The sequence below is a fragment of the Drosophila willistoni genome, unplaced genomic scaffold (assembly GCF_018902025.1).
Source record: "Drosophila willistoni isolate 14030-0811.24 unplaced genomic scaffold, UCI_dwil_1.1 Seg719, whole genome shotgun sequence".
Classification (NCBI taxonomy): domain Eukaryota; kingdom Metazoa; phylum Arthropoda; class Insecta; order Diptera; family Drosophilidae; genus Drosophila; species Drosophila willistoni.
This window is the reverse complement of record NW_025814628.1, coordinates 16412-32323: the sequence shown is the minus strand read 5'-3', so window position 1 is coordinate 32323 and position 15912 is coordinate 16412. Positions and strand designations below refer to the sequence as shown.

Sequence of the window (15912 nt, the reverse complement as noted above, 5' to 3'; positions counted from 1 at the left end):
AGGCACTCACGCTTGTTTGTGTTCGATATGTAAAGAGTGGAATGACAAACGACGAAAATATAACTGTTCGGTTTTCTCTTATTGGACATGTGCGAGTACAGTAATTGTTTGATTGAATACTTGCGGTTTTATTCAAATGACTTTACTGCAGTATGTGGAGAGTTTAATGTGGTATCATATGCATTAATGATCTCGACTTTTCTTCCTAGATGTCTCAACAGGTGTTTGATGATTGATTGCCTCTTGCAATCCCTTTTCGGAAACTTGTGGTAGCTTAAGAAGTTATGAAACAACGAGTCCAACTTAGTTGCAATTGAACCAAAACTTATTTAACAGCAAGTTTCTGATCCTGTCACGGTCGCCAAAATGTTGGCCAATTTCTCGGCCATAATTATAATCTGCTACTCATAGGATTCGATGAATCAAAACTTCCCTTGCCACAATCAGATTAGACGACGTTAGTAGTTTTCCATTTATTATGCGTCCGTCGCATTCGAGTTCTCTTGGTACAGTAAATTCTTCAATTCTTATATGCTACTAGTGAGAGTAATACAAAGTAAAATGTAAAGGGAAACGCAAGAAGAGAGCCAACAGTGATGATAGATTGAACTCTCTTTGAGCTTGCGATATATCGATAGTTTAGCTATTTAACATAATGGTTAATATTTCAGAATAATTAAATTAATGAATGTAAATTCAGGAGTTCTCCTCCAACAGGCTCCTTTTGGCCACGTTTCCCGTGAGGTACGCCCACTCACTAAAAGTCCGACTTCCAAACCAAGGAGTATCAAGAAAAAACGTCGTGTGGCCGATAACGTGAAAAAAATTGCGGTCAAAAGCCTGCAGTCAGTTGGTAAAGAAGTACAAAAAATAATAAATAAAAAAGAATGGCTTAAGGCAGCAGCTAAGGTCGATCAACTGGAAAAGTTCAAGAAAATCGTTAATAAACATTCCCGAGAGCTGGCCATTCGAAAAGGACACACCAAGATAAATATCGCTAGAAATGACATAAAAAGTTTTCGTTAAGAGGAGAAGAAATAATTGATTATAAATTTTTTTACTTGATACTTAGAATAAGAAGTAGATGCACGAATATCCAAGTAAATGGTGGAAAGGTTTATCTTGAATAGGCCCAAATATGTAATAATTAGGAAGTAACACCAAAAGTTTTCCTAAGTTGTTATGGTAACAATGGAATAAGTGTTTAAGTCGATTTTTTAAAGAACGTGCTTTATCCTCATCAATCGACTAAATCTGGTCTTGCGGGAATTGTGGAGCCACTAAAAAGCTATTCCCTCAATATTGCACTATAAATACAACTAGATTATAGACTATAATCAGTATTTTACTGTTAACCATTCATAGAAATAAAATAAAGACATAATATATTAAACTTAAATATAATATTTAATGGAATCACATCTAAAAGATGTTAATAGAAAGATTATTATGAAATCCTGATCAGACACTGACCGACAAAGGCAGTAGGCGGGAAAGTGAAAAATAAAAAGTGAAATGTAGGCCATGTCCATTTGCCTAGTTTACCTGCCTCATTTCCTACTTCCATATTCCACATTCTAGAAAATCGTGCTCGAGAGTATAGTTCTAATAATTAAAACAAATTTCAAGTAAAAACAAATTTCAAATAAAAATGCCCAATCCTGACTGGCCTAAGTTTAATAAACCCGGAAACGGCAAGTTTAAAAAATTTGCTAAAAAACTGAAGGTTCCAAAGATGGCCTTAGATTGGCGCATCCAAAATATGAGGCCGAAGCCAAAGTGGAAGGATGCACCAAAAGTTAAACCTAAGATCGAAGCGAAGAAGGCGGTAATTTCCCCTAATTCGAAAGTAATTGTGGATGGCTCCTTTTGGCCACGTTTCCCGTGAGGTACAACCACTCACTAGAAGTCTGACTTCCAAACCAAGGAGTATCAAGAAAAAACGTCGTGTGGCTGATAACGTGAAAAAATGGCGGTCAAAACCTGAAGTCAGTTGGTAAAGAACTACAAAAAATAAGAAATAAAAGGAGTGGATTAAGGCCTCAGGTAAGGTCGATGAACTGGAAAAGTTCAAGAAAATCGTTGCTATACATCCTCGAGAGCTGGCCATCCGTAGAGGACACACCATGATAAATATCGCTAGAAATGACCAAAAAGTTTTCGTTAAGGTGAAGAAAGAGGAGGACAAAGCATATGAAAGAAAATAAGGCTTACATATATAGTGAATTTTTTTGCATTAGAATTGACAACGATTTTACAAATTTTTTAAAATTTCTATAATGACTTTTTTCGACCCATATTTGTATTTAAAAATAAGTAAACATCTGGATTGTTAATGCAATTTTATATCTTTTGCTCTTTACAATGGGGAAATTTGGTTGTTTGGTAGTTCGATTGGGCGTCCCGAGGAGCTCATCTTATTTAGGACCGGATTTCATCCAATTAGCTATTGCTTTACTGCTGACATGGCAGCTTGACCAATCTTACTAGAGAATACATTTCAAAATGCTTTCTCCTCTCCTTGATCCGACCAATTTTGTAATTCCCTCTTCAAGCACTTTAAGATCCGGGTACCTCTTAGTTTTGCCCCTATTTGGAAAGAGTTTCAAAACAACGACATTGACAAAGGTCTTTTCGTCGTATTTGTTGTTTGTATTTTGCTGGTCGTCACCATGCTTGGCAGTCCATTAAAAGCGAGTAAATTAAATGAAATTATGTATTTTGTCAAAAGAGTAACAACAAAATTGCGGTATTATTGAATATGGGTGTGGGCATACATAATATAAGTTAAGCACTTCTATCACAACTCATTGTAGTGCCCAGTTTCTGCCGTTAGTTTTATTTTTAAATTTTAAGGCGTTAGTTTGTATTTCAGTAAGTGATGGATAATTGTGTCGATAAAAATAATCAGCTGAGCTTAGAAGTTCGATAGTTTTACTAGTGCAACCCTAGCGAAGTGGCATCGTGCGCGATCGCATGCATTGGTCACACTCTTTTCTGACGAACTTCCGCCCTGGCTAGACGCATAAACCACGCTGCTCCTCCAGAAAAAAAAATATAAAATTTAAATCTGAAATTTTCTTGGCCATCAAGCCAAATTATTAATTAAATACTAATCTGGAGCATCTAGGACAGCAATTAATATAAAGTTTTGTGAATCTTATTATTGTAAGTTAAATTTTTGTGGATATTTGAATCTTTGGAAGTTTCTAATAAGTTCTTTTGGAAACTTAGCCCTAATCAAATTGAATGCTGAAAGCAAGGAATTTTACATTTGAATTCCGAGAATTTGCCAGGGATAATTTTTGAGACACCGTGGGTGTCTTCGACGGACCGGACGGTTGGGTAAGTCCTAAGTTCTTGAAAAAATCATGTTCGATCTGGTATTTCCCTGTTTGTATGCAAAAAGAATACGAGTTCAGTGTCAAATAATCAGCAAATAAGAAAAATTCTCTCGCGTACAGTAAAGCTAAAGAAAAGATCAAAGAAAAAAGAAAATTGCCAATCAGTGTTGAGAAATTAAATCGATATTAAGAATCGCCTTTGACTGTGTGAGCGAGCCTACAGTTATTTATAATTAATCTCGTAATTTAAGTGGAGACTTCCAAATTCCAATTGACATTTTCATTTTTGAATATCTATAAGCTTATATATATCCACCTTACAATTAAGATTCAACAAAACGAGACATATTATCCCTAATTTGGCTTTTGGATGCCTGAAATGATCCAATTATTTAATTTGATTACCGTATATTATAAGAATCATCATTTTAGTTTAGTCAACTCGGATTATGTTTCCGACTTATTGAAGTATTTTGGAATTCCGTAACCCTCGTGAATAAATATCATTTTGTAATGTTTGAGTAAAAAGTTATGTGATCTTCCTTGTAGCGAAATGTGAGCGGTGAGCTGAATTATTTTGGGATTTTCCAGAATCTTGCGAAAGGAAAATCATTGGTTGGGAGGGTTTAGACGCGAAGCTATAATAACATCCTCATAGCTTCCCTATTCGTGCGATACTAATATACTCTTTTTCTCTATCCTTCTAGTTCATCTCTTTTGGTTAAATAATTGTGTAATATTCGTGCTCTAGGGACTTTGTATTATTTTATGTTCTACGGGTGTATTGAGTAATGCTGGTCCAAAGAACCCCCCCAAAGACTGTTTGCTAGCCGACAGCCAGAAGTCCCACCCGGACCAAACTTCTCGATACACTAAGCCCGTAGAAGTGTTGGCTTTGGCCTAATTTGTGGTAGTCTTGCCCATCATAACATCTGATGATAAGGGACTGCGAGAGAGACTACCTATATAGGCTGAACCTGACCTCTTCTTGGATCAAAGAAGATACTTTGACTAAGAGGGGATGTACATGATCTGGATTCATTCCGGGTTGTGTACATTACATAAATTTGGCGCCCAACTAGGAGGCTTTTAGACTTGTATACAGTTTCTCGGTTCAACCGTGTTTCTTTATAGGATTCAGGCTGAACTGAAGGGTTCAAGAATTTCAGGTTCCTTTTTCCTTCTTCTACTTCTTATTCTATCTCTTAATAAAATCCCCAGCCTTTTAATCTATCCTTTGCTATCAAATATTTCTTTTCCTTTCGTTTTCTTTTTGTATTCACGGATAGTTGTTTGAGTGACTTATTCATTAGGAATGCAGATATTTGGAGAATCCGAGTTCTGACCAGTGATAAGGCGCTTAAGCATGAATCGGTGAATATACTTAGAAACATATACAAACTCTACAAAATAGTAACAGACGTATATTATAGGCTGTGTTTTTCTTGGAATTCGTCAATTTTGATGTTTCGATTTTACGACCAGAAAGCACAACAGGCTTGTGATGTCGGCGTTAGCATTGTAGTTTATTGATTCCATTCATTTCTTGTAATTACAATAGAACAAGTGCTTCAGCGGATGTCAATGAATTGACTGCTTGTTCATCTGGAAATGCAGAGATTTGGCTAGGCCCGAATTCTGACCGATGATACAAGGGAGTTCAGTTTATGATGTTGGTTGAAATTAGTCTTTTCGTTTTGGATTTGATATAGATGATTAGGTCTAGAACGACAAGATTTCTCTATCCCTTCACATATAAATTTCTGAGATTGAACTATCCATTAGTTCAATTCTCCCTCTATATTAGTACCGCACCTATAATTTTGCTCACACTCACTTTCAAAACAAGGAAGATAATCGTCATATGATAAAATATATTAAAACAAATTAAATAAAGTATCTAAAGTAATTTTTGCGGAAAAATAATCAAAATGCCAGTAATTCGGAGTAATGAAGAATTGAGTGTGCTACCAGAAGCAGAATGTACCATTTGCTTAAAAGCATTATTAGAAACAGAAGAGCTTAGGATTACTAAATGTAATCATGTTTTTCATCAGGAGGGTATAGAAAATTATATACAAGAACAACAGGAATGTAATTTTTGTAGGAAGTTATGCCACCAGAAAGATTTAGTCCAATTTATAATGTCAGATCAAGCCGAGGGTCCCATAAGTAATAAAAACAAGAAGACCCATAATACTAGAGCTCAATCACAATCAAGCAATGTAGCATCTCCGGCTAGTCAGTTAAAATCAGGAGGTAGAGGTAGAAAACCCAAATCTTCTACGGCACGTAAACCGGAGAACTCGAATCAACAGCGTTCAGCTCGGTCACAGCAACAATCAATTTCAAATCGAGCAGCTGAGATAAATGTTAATTCAATTTTTGAGAGAATGGAATATTTAATTGATCAGAGATTGGGAAATTTAAATTTAAATAATTCAGTTGGACGATCTAGCAACCACGATAAGCCTCGCGTTACAACCCCAAGATCAGATTCAATATCACACCATTATTTTAATCCTGGAAAAGCCGCCCAATTAGTACAAAGTTGAGGTATTAAATTTGATGCGTCTCCTAAAGGTCCAACAGTATCCGAGTTTCTATACAGAATAAAAGCATTAACTGTAGACAATTTTCAAAGTGATTTTACACCGGTGTGCAGAAATTTGCACCTACTGTTAACCGGAAGAGCCAAGGAATGGTATTGGCGTTATCGAAAAGAACATGACGAAGTTATTTGGGAAGAGTTTTGTATGGATTTAAAACAAGAATACGACGATTTTAAGGATGATGATTTGATTCTTGAAGAAATACGTAACCGAAAACAAAGGAATGGTGAAGCATTTGATGTTTACTATGAAGACGTAATGACTTTGATGTCGAGATGGGTAATACCTTTGGAGGAAAAACGACTCGTACAATCGAGTGGACCCTCAGTAGATGTCAAGAATAACACAGCGACGAACAACATAACACCAGATTTGACAAATAAAATTCAGCCGTATCCCAGACTACCATACCATCAACGGCTGCAAAACTATTTAGCGATACGAGAGAAAATCTTTGCACAGGAGGTTGCAACTTGCCAGTTCATTAGAAGTCGCTCAAGCGAACGTCTGCGTCGCTTTTGGAAGAAAGTAAAAGATGTCCAAAGACGAATAATAGCGTCTATGATTAACGAAGCCGCAGATGGCCGTTTCTACGCTCCAGTAAAGTTTCTCGAATTTTCTGAGCTTGGTCTATTGGATACTGGAGCCAATATCAGTTGTATCGGATCAGATTTAGCAGCAAAAGACTGGACGAAATATCCCGGATTTTCGACTATTTTTTCAAGTGTGGCAACAGCAGATGGGAAAAGACATCCAGTTACCGGAATAATAAGAACAGAGGTGCAATACGAAAGCAAGCGAAAATCTCTTTCTCTTTTTATTATCCCGTCATTAGCGAAACGAGTTATTTTAGGAATCGATTTCTGGAAATCTTTTGAGTTATGTCCAGAATTTTCATCTCGTTGTAAGACTAGCATATTAGATAAAAATATTCACTCGATTGATGACGAAAAGAAATGTTTATTAACCCCAGAGCATGAAAAAAGATTAAACGATGTTATTCAATTGTTTCCGGATTTTAAACAACAGGGATTAGGCCGAACTCCACTTATTGTTCATGACATAGAGATCAAAGAAGCAACTCCAATCAAACAACGCTTCTATCCTGTGTCGCCAGCGGTTGAAAAGTTGATGTATAAAGAAATCGACCGAATGTTGGAAATGGGAGTGATTGAGAGAGCCAATAGTCCTTGGAGTTCTCCTATGCGTCTGGTTATAAAACCCGGAAAAGTGCGATTATGTTTGGATGCAAGAAAAATAAATGAAGTCACCAAAAAGGACGCATATCCGCTGCAAAGCATAGATGGAATTTTCGCGCGACTGCCCAAAGCAAACTTTATAACAAAAATTGATTTAAAAGATGCCTACTGGCAAATTGCTCTTTCAGAAAAATCCAAACCCATAACAGCTTTCACGATACCCGACCGCCCCTTGTACCAGTTCACCGTAATGCCATTCGGATTATGTAACGCTTCGCAAACCATGGCACGATTAATAGACGATCTAATTCCAGAAGATCTGATATACTGTGTGTTCGGATACCTAGACGATCTCTGTGTGGTGTCAGAAGACTTTGATACTCATTTAGAAATTCTGATTCGTATGTCTCAACAATTTAGAAATGCAAATCTAACTTTAAATATAGAAAAAACAAAGTTTTGTGTTGCAGAAGTGCCATATCTGGGCTATATTATAGGAAGAGGAGGAATTTCAACAGACCCTGTTAAAATAGAATCAATAAAGACTTGGCCAATTCCGAAAACGATAAAGCAAACCAGAGGTTTCTTGGGTGTTGTTGGTTGGTATCGTAGATTCATTGATAATTTTTCTGATATTACATTTCCGATAACCCAATTGCTAACTAAGAAAAAGAAATTTTTATGGACACAGGAAGCTCAAATTGCATTTGAAAAACTTAAGGAAAAGCTTACCTCTGCACCGATCTTGATCAATCCAGACTTCAACAAGAAATTCTTCGTGCATTGTGATGCAAGCAACTATGGCATCGGAGCAATGTTGGTACAATTGGACGAAGAAGGAGCTGAGAAGCCTATAGCATTTATGTCGAAGAAGTTAACAACAGCTCAACGAAACTATAGCGTAACAGAACGCGAGTGCTTGGCTGCTTTGGAAGCAATTGAAAAATTCCGCTGCTATCTGGAACTACAAGAATTCGAAGTCATAACCGACCACGCCAGTTTAGTTTGGTTAATGCGACAATCAGATTTGAAAGGAAGACTCGCGAGATGGGCCATGAAGCTGCAAGGTTATAAGTTTGAAGTAAGTCACCGACGAGGTCAAGATAATGTAGTACCCGATGCCTTGTCCAGTGTAAAAACTCCTTCGACCGGGTTCCGTTGGGTTGAAAAATAATAATCAGAGACACGTCTGTGTCGGTTGACTGGAGTTTTTGATTGAATTCTTTATTCCAAATTATTCTTTTGCTTAGGCTAATTTTACATATATATTCTTATGCTGCGATTTATGCGACAGCTACAAAAGAGAGGGAGAGTGTCAGTACATACATACATACATACTGTTGGAGCGCATGCATCAAAGTGCTTGGTCAGCGGTCACACGCTGGCCTGGCTCTAGCTCATGTTACGCTTGTGCATACAGTGCTTATGTGAATATATGTATGTGCATATACAAATGTACATACATATATGTTCATGCTTAATTGTATGTTTACTTGAATATGTTTATGTGAATACTTCAATGTATACATATGAACATATTCAAGTGCACAATTATATTTTAATGCGTATATGTTTTAATTGTTTATACTTGCAACAAAGTGTTACAAGTTGAGCTCATTGTGTTGAGTTATTAGTTGTATGAACATACTACACCTCCCCTTTTTAGAGAATAACGTAATATTATGTAGTTATTGTAATGATTATTTATATAGAAAGGTAAAATAAAAGGTAAAGTAAAGGTGTATCTTAGGAAAGTTTTTTTTTTTTTTGTTTGTGTCTCTTTAGGCAAATTTTCTTTCTCTTGTTTTTCGAAATTGCGTGAATTTGTTTTCAATAATAGATGAATCCATAAAGATTTTTGTTTTTTTTTTTTTGTAAAAATTACTTAAGTATCATGATAATTATTATTTTTTTTTTTTTTCGGTTGATCATTCCGAAAATGGTTTTAGTCTGTTTTTATGAACCTTTTGGTATTTATTCTTATTATCTGCTATTAATATATTGTCATTTTCTTCTATACTCACTACCTTATAAGGCCCTATATATTTAGCATCTAGTTTATGACCTATTTCTTTTCTTAATAAAACTTTATCTCCTATGTTTAAATTGAAATCGGCAATATGTTTGTCGTAGTATTTTTTATTACTTAACTTATGGTTTTCTAACATTATCCTAGCTCTTTTATATGCTATTTCTATTCTAAACTTTATTTCCTTAGAGTAGTCGTCTAAATTGTATATTGGATCTATTCTATCGATTTTGTTAAAATCTATGAACTGATTTGGTAGTCTTCCAAATACTAGTTCGTATGGACAATATTCATGCACTGCCGAGGGTGTTGTGTTGTAACAATAAGTGAAATATTGTATCCAAGCATCCCAATCGGACTTATCTGCTGATATGTATGAACGAATATATTCATTGAATGTTCTATGACTTCGTTCTATTGTCCCTAAGGTCTGGTGGTGGTATGCTGTAGATGTCAGAATTTTAATCTTCATGTACTTGCATATATCTGTTATAATTTGGTTTTTATACTCAGTTCCCATGTCCGTAATGAGTGTTTTCATTGGACCGTACTGTAGTATACAATTTTCGAATATAGCTTTAGCTACATTACTTGCACTCTTAGATGCAACTGGAATGGCTATTAGGTATTTTGTCAGATCGCATATCAATGTGACAATATACTCATTTTCATTATCTGATTTTGGTAGTGGACCTATTGTGTCCACTATAACCTTATCAAAAGCCTTCGCTGGTGTTTCTGTTATTATCATGGGAGTCTTCGTATGTGTCGTCGTTTTTGACACCTGGCATTTATGACATCTCCTTATGTACTCTTTGATATGGCGTCCCATATTTTTCCAATAGTAGTGTCTTTTGATTTTTGCCAGCGTTCTGGTAATGCCAGTATGACCTCCTTGAATTGGATCATCATGATATGTAGACAGTATTGCTTCTTTTTCTTTTTCATTTTCTATTAGGGTCACCGGCTGGAGTAGCGCTACTCTTAATGTTTTCAATATAGTATTGCCCATATTTTTAAAAGAATCTATTGAAATAATTTCAAAGATCTTTTCGCTCGGTGCCAGTTTTAGTTGGCTGATTTCAAGTATACCGGCTTGCATTTCAAGCCTTTGGAAGAACTGACCTAAGTCGAGAATTCCATTGGTATACAAATCGCTAACTTCAATTCTTGCCATAACTTTCTTTCCATGTTTCAGTGAACATTTAGATTCTGTTATTCGCAAGGTCACTACTTTTCGTACCTCGTCATTATTGATGACTTCGTATACGTTGGGCCTAGAAGCATTTTGAAGTTTTTGCCTTGGCAAAAGGTCTTCTTTATTAACTGCGCAGTTTTTCTGTCTACTTTGTTGCCTGGTAGTGACTTTCAGGACTTTTATACTCATATCTTTTAATTCGGATATAGTTATCCGCGATAAGGCGTCTGCCACAAAATTGTCTTTACCTCGCAAATACTCTACTGTAAAGTCGTACTCTTCCAATTCTAGCCGCATGCGTGTTAGTTTTGAACTCGGGTTGACCATGGAGAATAAATATGTTAATGGTCTATGGTCTGTTCGCACTGTGAAGTGTTTTCCATATATATATGGTCGAAAATGTGTTATTGCCCAATGTATTGCTGCTAGCTCTTGTTCTGTAGTACTCTTGTTGCTTTCACCTTTAGTGAACGCTCTTGATGCATATGAAACTGGAAGCTGGAGTCCATTATAGTTTTGTGTTAAAACTGCTCCACATGCTTGTTTGCTTGCATCCGTGATTATGCAAAATTCTTTGCTGAAATCTGGGTACTGCAATAGATTAGGTTGAACGAGCTTTTCTTTTAAGTATTGGAATGCATTTTCGCATTCTGCTGTCCATTCGAAGGGAACATTCTTTTTACATAATCTTGTTATGTGCCGGGAGTATTCGGCGAAATTTTTTATGAAACGTCTATAATAATTGCAAAATGCAACGAAACGTCTAGCACTATCTGCATCATGTGGGACTGGATAATTCTTGATGACGTCAAATTTTGTGTCGTCTGGCAAGATTCCTTTGTCTGTGCATTTGTGACCTAGGAATGTCACCTCATGCATAAAAAATGAGCATTTTTCTGGATGCAGTTTTAGATTGTTTTTTCTGCAAAGTTTAAAAACATCTACTAAATTTTTAATCATATGTTGTTCAGAACAACCAATAACGATTAAATCATCCATATAGAGAAAAGCTTGGCTGGGCTCAAGCCCTGAGAATGCTATTGTCATCTTTCTTTGAAATGAATTAGGTGCTATTTTTAGACCGAAAGGTAATCGCGTGAAGCGATATGAGCCATTGCTCGTTGAAAAAGACGTTATATCTCTTGATTTTTCTTCTAGTTCTATTTGATGAAAACCTGACATTAAATCAAGGCAAGAAAAATATTTTGCTCTTCCCAATTGATCAAGAATATCATCAATTCTGGGGAGCGGAAACTTGTCTGACAGCAATTTTTTGTTTATTTGACGATAGTCAATTACTAATCGCCAGTTTTTTTCTTTAGATCCCGAAAGTGTTTTCTTTGGGACTAGTAAGAGTGGGCTATTATAAGGCGAAACAGACGGTTCAACAATACCCTGTTCAATTAACTTTCCAACTTGTCGCTGGATCTCGTCTATTTGGCTATGCGGGCTCCGGTAATTTTTCACATATACCGGTTCATCATCCTTAAGTCTTAATTTTTGTTTATAAAAATTATTTGTTGTGATCGGTTCGGTGTCAAGTCCGAACACATCACTATACTCAGTGCATAATTTTTCGAGTTTGTCTTTGAATAGTGTTGGGAAATTTTTCTTCAATTTATGAATTACAGATTCTTTTCTTAAATCTTTGGTATTTTGAACTATATCGTAGTTCGAAAGTGATTCAAATTTTAAATTGTTAAAGCCTACTAGTTGGGAGTTATCTGTGGTATTTAAGAATCGGACATAAGTACTTTGGGCTGTTGCAATAGTGTTTGCAACATAAACGCCCGGTTTAATTTCCTGATTCGGAATTAAAATGTTACCTTCTGCTGAATATAGTTCTATTTTGCGTACCACTTGGGATCTTGCTGGTAGAAGTGCTGAGTTATTACCAGAATTGAATGTTATTGGAACGTAAATTGGGTACTTTAATGTTTGTGGTCTAAGTATAAACCAATCTTCTGAATTGCTGTAATCTATTTTGCAATTAAAAGTTTTTATGAAATCTAATCCTATTATTCCATCGCATGGGATTGCGAAATCTGCATGAAGCAGATGAAATTCGTATGGAATAATATATTTACTTGTCTGCAATTCTATTGAGACTAGGCCTTTGGAATTTATTACTCCTTCTCCTATGCCTCGAATGTCTACAGTTTTGTTTACTTTGATGTCATGAAATACATCAGAATTTTCTTTTATTATTGAAATATCTGCACCGGTGTCAATTAAGAATGTTATTTTCTTATTGGTTTCAACATTCTTAAATGATACGAAATTATTAAGACTTAGGTTGATAGAGTATACTTTATTTTTTAACTCTGAGCATTTGGAGGAGCTTGTCCGTTTCCCTGGTCGCTTTGGGTAATTCGGACATTTGTATTGTTATAACCATTTTGTTGGTTATTTGTGTTTTGTCTATTATTATTTTGTTGTCCACCTCCACGGCCACGGTAGCGTGAATTATTTCGGCCTCGTTGGGCTCTGTGGGCATCGTTATTGCTCCAGCTCGAATTGTTGTTGTTCCAATTCGAGTTGTTTCTCCAGTTACCATTATTATTGTAGCGGCGTCTACCGCGGTCATTATGCTGGGCATAAAAAATGGTATTATTTTGGGAACTTCCCGTGGAGCCCGACTCTACTGAAAGAGTGGTAAATCTAGTGATGGCTTCTTTGGCTGATTCAAAGTTTCCCGATTCCATTAGTAGCTGGACTCTTTGACTTTTGGTATGACTTACCATAGCATTTACTGCCACTTTGGTAGTGTATTTTATAGCCTGTTCATTTGGAAGACCATCCGAAATATACGCGCCTTTTAGGGCGTCGGTCAACTCAGTAATCTCTTTTGTGTATGAAACACAGTTATTAGGGTTTCTCTGCAGATTTTTAATCTTTGCTGTTAAAAGATCCACTGATTCACCCTTAAAGATTGTTGACAGTTTTTGTATAACTTCGTCAATCGTTGTTTCCGAGCTTAGCGTATTACCCGCTTGACCTTTCAATTTTGATTTTATTATTTCGATGGCTACTGCTTCATGCGTTTCTTTTATGGTATCAAGTACGCGAAGTGCCCCAATGAAACCTTGTAGGTTTTTAATGTCACCATCGAAGAATGGTAGCAGCCTTGTGGCTGTGTTTATGAATTCTACCACTGTTTGAGTCATTTTGTTGCTTCCTTTTGGAATTGCTGGTTTATTATGACTTATAATTGACTGATCAGAGCTCACTGGTGGTTTTTCTTGACCTCTTTCATCATCGGCCATTAGTTGCGTTTCTTCTTCCAGCACTATTGAAGTTTCCAAATCAGTTGTTTGTTTAAATTCAATATTGTGTCTGTTTAGCACAGCTATTGCTTTTTGTTTGCAATCACTGTAGAACGCATTTGCGGCTGTTTTTTGCCCTTCCTTTAGTTTGCTATAGTGCTCAGTTAATACTGCCCTAATAGCTTGGAGCTTCTCGGTTATTATTTTCGTGTGTTTGGTTACTGTGTCTTGGGATGTTTCTCTGTTTTGCGAGAGGCACTTACAAGATTTAGTTAATTCTTGTGCGTGTATTCTAGCTTTTCCAATTATATCATCCCAAGTAACCATAGTTTGTTAAAAATAACAAAATTTTCGAAAATGTTTATGTTTATTTATTTTTTTTTTTTTTATTATTCTGTATCTATTATTTCTACATCTGAGTCTGTACTCGATTCTGATATGTCTATCAGCGCGATCGAGTCCTTAAAAAGTTCATGGACCCATCTTGGCACGTCTTTATGTAAAGGAGTCTTAGCTAACAATCTACTATAAGCTACTTTTATGGATTTTTCCATAAGATCTACAATTTTTTTTTTGTAAATTTGTAGTTGTGGGCTATCCAATACCTTATTTCCTTGTATTTGTGATTTGTTTCGCCTGATTGTATCAGGAAATCGAGGAAAGGTAAGTATTTTTGTAGCCTTTTTGTTTCTATCTTATCCATATTCTACACTAACTTGTTAGGCCTATTAATATGGATGTACGTATATAAAAAAATCATGGAGGCTTACTGCCTCGGTTCCTCCATTCGGTAGAAACGATATGTGCCTGCTGCGTTGGAAAAACAACATACATATGGTACTGTGAGGATGAAACTCATCTGTACCCTAGTGCTTCCTTGAACTGGGAATTCTTCTCCCGTTATATTTAGGTAAGCTGACTTAATTTGTACCAAGTTTATTGAGTTCTGTGGTGAATTGATATGCTCATTTCTAAAAACCTCAATTAAATCTTGGACAATACTGGGATGCCTAGCGTTTATTTTTCCAAAATAATTATCAAGAGTGGCCATTGTTTTCCAGAATTATTATTATTTTTTTTTTTATTGTTATTCGCGTGTGTGCATATGTATTCTTAGACCTTATCTAGGTCATTAGCTTGGCTTATGGCTCTTTTGGTTACACATTTATTGTGTAATAGATAAGCTTTATATAAAATATATGCGCACATTATTACGACGATTATTAATAACAATATGTTCGTTAATCTCAAGTCAGTATTTGATGATTCGATTTTATTTATTACATTAGCAGTGGAGTCCACTGATTTTGTTTCTATTAACCCCATTGTGGGTATAAGAGATATATCATCAAATTTACTTATGGAATTATCGAACATATGGAGTTTATATAAAAAAAATTTTTTTTTTTGTGTATAATTCTAATAATAATCTCACTGACTAACGATCCTATATGAGACTATTTTAATTTAGCAGGATGAAAATGAATATGACAAATACGGGAAAAAAATAGGGAACAAAAGCCCATAAAAACATCTCAAAACCTTTTGTTTAAAAGTTACTAAAAAAAATTTTTTTTTTAAGTATTTCAAGCTTCGTTCTTATTTGCTTGAATACGAATTATAATTATAAAAATTTATATTTGAATTATTTGAAAAATTGTTATGGATTCATGAATTTTTATGAAATTTTATTTAAAAAAATTATTAAATTTTTTTTTTATACGACAAAAGAAAAAAAAATTTTATCTCAACTGTGTCTTGCACAGCGAGCCAGAGACGTGGAAAAAATTATAGAGCATGTGGTTGGCTCACAATTCAGATTTACATTTCATTCGTTATTGTTATTTAGAAATAAAAAAAAAATTTATATGAAAAAAAAAATTCTCCAACCACATTGTTAGTAATAGCCTACAGAAAGTTAGTAAGTTCGCAAGTTGCACTTTCGTGCTTCAACTTGCTATTAGGCTTATAATTATTATTATTAAATTAAAGGCAAGTTAAGGCTTGCGCATTTCTGCGGCCCCCTTGCGTTTCTTCGCTCTTTGGCGAAGTTCAGTTTTTAGGTTCTCGATACGCTCTATGCAGCGTTGTCGGTCTTCTTCGTTGGTGCTGGCCTTTAGTAAATCCTGCTGCAGTCTTTTCTGGGTGAGCAGGCGTCTCACCTCACCGCCCCGTTTCGTCTTTTTGGGGATTCTCGTCTGCTGCCGGGCTCTGTACTCCTCTATTGTTAGTGGCCGCGGTCCATCGTTGGGATACAGCTCTAG

The 15912-nt window shown here is 35.7% G+C and overlaps 1 long non-coding RNA gene across 1 annotated transcript; it reads left to right on the top strand.

Moving 5' to 3' along the window:
* Positions 1–14220: 14220 nt before the first annotated feature.
* On the top strand, positions 14221–14731 carry LOC124461896. The gene is made up of 3 exons (XR_006955301.1): positions 14221–14311; positions 14372–14558; positions 14663–14731. It is a non-coding gene; the product is annotated as an uncharacterized LOC124461896 (long non-coding RNA).
* The last annotated feature ends 1181 nt before the right edge of the window (positions 14732–15912 follow it).